We start from the raw sequence: 4,183 nt of genomic DNA on the forward strand, positions 1-4,183 counted from the left end.
GTGGGTTTGTTGGGGTCTTTTTTACAAAATGCCAGTGTCTGGGAGATCTTGAAGCAAGCAGCAGTAGTGGGAGTTAATGGGTGCACTCTCCATCTCTCTCTAGGCTCACTCATTATGGGGCGGGGGGAGCTGTGAAATCAAAAAGTAGAAGTTGTGTGTCTTCTGCAAGGGGGATGGGGAAGGGGAGCAAGGTGATGGTAGGCAACAGCTGGACTTGTGCAAACACTGTTCATGCAAGTGGGGAGGTTCCCCAAATGAAGCAGAGTCCAAATACCTGAGGAGAGCCACCCCACTGTGGGATATCACAGTATTTTGACTGGCATTGGAAGTCCAGTCCAGAACACACAATCCAGCCTTTCTTATGGTACTCTTCTCTGCACATGTGCTAGGATAAGACCTAACTTAAATTTCCTGCCAACACAGAATCTTCAACACTACCCAGAACTCAGAAAGTGCTACAGCTGTCAGAAGATTAAAGGAGATAGAGCTAGTCCACGATACACACCAGCCTCTGACCAGACATGGAGTAAACCATGTAGCAGATCTCCAACACAGAGGTACATGTTAGATGCTGGATTAGTTCACTGGTTGAAGGGGATCTGTCACCCAAGTCCCACCAGAAGATAAATAGGCTTTGCATCCACATGCTTTTACCTGGCAACTCCATGGTTTTGGCTTGGGCATCGCAAAAGAAACAGTGGAACCAAACCTAACAAATGTTTTATCACAAAGTATTAGAGCAGTCCAAGGCTGTAAAACAAGTCAGGAGTTAACTTCTGTGCTTCCCAGTCTGTGAGTGCTTGTCATGACATTTCTCTGTATGACAAAAGGTGCTTATACTACCTGTTTTGTTAGTACAGGAGAAAATACCTTAGAAATACTTCAAGACCAACCTGGGAATTTACATTTTAAGTTTTGATGTTAAAGACATTTAGAAGCAGTATTTTACATTTATTTCAATCCAGGTTTCTAAAGACAGCAGTTGTGTATGTACAAACAGGCATGGTGAATTTAATTGAGTTTTACCTCACTTTGGTAATGAACATTTTAATTCAAAGCCATGCCTTCTGAGCAGTTGGCTGAAGGCTTTATTCCTGTTTGCCAGCTCAATCTAAATCCACCTTCAGTAGGACTGTAAAGTGTTCAGTAAGCAGCATATCAATGTACTGTTCAAGAACATCTGCTCACATTTAGCTTGCATCTTACTGTTGAGCAAAATCAAGAATGAATAAACCTGAGCTAAAGCAATCAAGTCTAGCTGCATTTAGGTGACCTTCAGTCTGCCTTTGTCCTTGCAGAAACAGAGCTGAAGTGACCTAAAACAGCCTCAGCTTGGGTACTAGAGAGAGCCTAAAGTGACTGACTGCATCAGCTGTTTGTCATTTGCTTACCTGTGTTGCAGTGAGCAGATGGATTTTGCCAGCATTTTCTCTCTTCTCAGAATTGGGAATAAGGGGTTTGTCAGCAGCAGGTGATTGCATCCACACTTGGAAATGACCTGCTGCTTCCTTGTATGCTGTTCTTGCCTTTCCTTGCCCAACACATATGGCGAACGCCCCCCATATTCTGGCCTAAGATTGGGGATGTGGGTGATGTCAATGTCTCCAGCACAGTGGGGCGAGAACGAGAACCAGGCAGGTCCCTTGTGTGATCTTGGGAAGGGCTGAAGAAAGACAAGCCATAGGGACAGCTTGCTGCTTAGCTAGCAGCACCCACTGCAGACCAAGTTGTAAAGTCCAGCTGACCTGGGCCAGAGCGCTGTTCCTTGTGAAACCTGAACTGAGGTCTCACACCACTTTTTCCCAGCTCATGAAGTACATGGGCCATCACTCAGCACAAGGGTCATAGTCTCTCTTTTGTGAGTAGGGGTCTGCAAACAGGCATCTCCCTTGAACCCTTCTTTGTCACTCAGCAATTTCTGTAAAGGGGTGAACCAACACATTATTCTCAGTGGATCTTTTCTCCATCAGCCAAAGCTCTGGGGAGTGTTTGATTTATAGCTGGTGTCTCCAGGAGAAACCACACAACCCTTGCAGGTCCACCTTGTGTGCTAGTAGAAATGAGGAGCTGTGAGATAAGGAAGTGGTAGGGTGAGTGTCTTTTGCCTTTTCAGAACTTAAAGTAACGTAGTAACTACAAATCTCCCTCTTTCCTCAAGGTCTGCACACTAGCTATATTGGCATCTGTTCCCATGACTCATCTGCTCAGGACTACTCTGCCTTGCCTCTGCTCTCTGGAGGAGGTTTAGGGCTCTTCTCAAACCCACAGGACAGTAACACGTTTGAGCACATCCATGAATAAGGAACAAGGCATTTCCATCCCTCAAAGCAAATGGGGTTTCAATGCTTGATTCTGTTAGAATAAGGGAGGCCAAGGAGAAGGAAGGGGCCCTGGTCTCAGTGCAAAGATCTGAGGTGGGGAATGGACCATATTTGGGTCAGGAGAGGGGGAGGCAGACTGAGTCAGCCATGAATCAGACTCTGCCACAGACCCACACGGAGCTTTGATCCTTCTGTAGAAGTCATCTTTGGTGGGTTTCCCGTTTTCAGAAGCTTGTTCATACAGATGCTTGCATAGGTGTTTTACCCAGCATACAGTTTGCTCATCACTCACAGATAAAGCTGACTATAAAACAAGAAACATCAGAAACTCCTGCATTTTCCATGGAGCTGACTGTAATTTTCTATGAAGTGTCGTTGCTTTCAGGCAAAGCTAATTCCCATGCAATTCAGGAGAAGATGGAAATGCTTCTAACTCATTGCACCACTGGAGGCAAGGTATCCCATATACAAATATTTGGGGAACAGCTAACATCGTGACTAAGAAGCTAATTAAGCAAAAGCAACCAAGATTGCAATCTGGGCAGAGTTAATGAATAGTTAAAACAAGTCTGTAATCTTGTTTTTATCACAGGATCTGAGGTTTTGTCTGCTTTCAAGATGATAGTTTGTTTTAACCAGAGTCTAATTGCCTGCAGGCCTCCTTTTCTTGCTGGGGAAACTGGAGAAGAGCAGAGATGGAAACTCCAGTTACACTGCCCGTTGAAATCTGGTGGTGGCTAAAGGATGCAGTAGGCCCACTGGTTTTAACAGTGTCAACAGCTTGCAAGTGCTCTGAGAAAAGGGCTGAGTTGTGGCTTTTTAAATGGGCTGCCCTATCTAGTTATGTCTGCAAGGGATTCCCAGGGATGGGGAGGATGAATGAAATGGTGAGGATGCTGCTGTGGTGCCAATCGGGGGGGATCTGGAAGTGTCTGAGCAAATGCAGAGCCTGGGATGGAGCCGCCCCATGTATTGGGCCAGGCTGGGAGCAGCTCTACAGGCAAGAACTGCAGGTGCCTTGTGGTAGCAAACTGCAAGGGCCAAACGTGTGCAAGCAGCACTCGGCAGAGTCAGCCGTCTCATGTTCTGGGGAGCCATGCTAACATGCAATTAACCCCAAACAGCTCCATGGGAGTAAGATCAAGCCTGCAGTGTTCATCGTGCCCAATGTTTCCAGTGAGGTGACAGCAAATTCTCAGGCCAGCAGTATCCTCAGGGCTCTCTGTGAGGATGAGACCTGGTGCACACAGGGTTTGTAGATCCTGGGAGATTCTCTGAGCTCTGGGCAGCATCTTTCCCTTTGGAAACATGGAGGTGTGCCATTTTCCAGGGAGGGACCTTAGACTGCCCAGTTTCCAGGGCATGTGGGTCTTCATGGTTGTGTTGAGACAATAAGAGGGCTGGGCATGATGGGCAGTGGAGACCTCAGGGTGCCTTTTTCATTTTCTTTTCCTCTTTTTTTTCTTCCCACCAGGCAGGGAACATGCATATTGCTGCAACTGCCCTGGCATGAGGTACAATTCAGTGGCCTGGCTCAACTGATGTTGCGGAAACACGACTCCACAATCTCTAAGGTTATAAAGAAGGTGTGTTTATTCAGCGCTGAGGCACACGGAAGATCATTCCACTACAAACATGCGCACCTCTTGTGGCACCTTGTCTTGGCTTTATGCTAGAAAGCATTACATATTCATAATACACCTATACATATGCATAACCTATCCCCACATTGTATTATAATGAGCCTGAAAGTCTTTTTCATAGGTTCCGCTTCAGTCTCCTTCTAGTCGTGTCTGCACAGTGTGTCCCAGTGGTCGTGGGCTGGGGTCACAGAGGTGAAGTAGCTCCTCTTTCTCACTGTT

This window comes from Athene cunicularia (assembly GCF_003259725.1).
Source record: "Athene cunicularia isolate RWA chromosome 3 unlocalized genomic scaffold, athCun1 chr3_part1, whole genome shotgun sequence".
Taxonomy (NCBI): domain Eukaryota; kingdom Metazoa; phylum Chordata; class Aves; order Strigiformes; family Strigidae; genus Athene; species Athene cunicularia.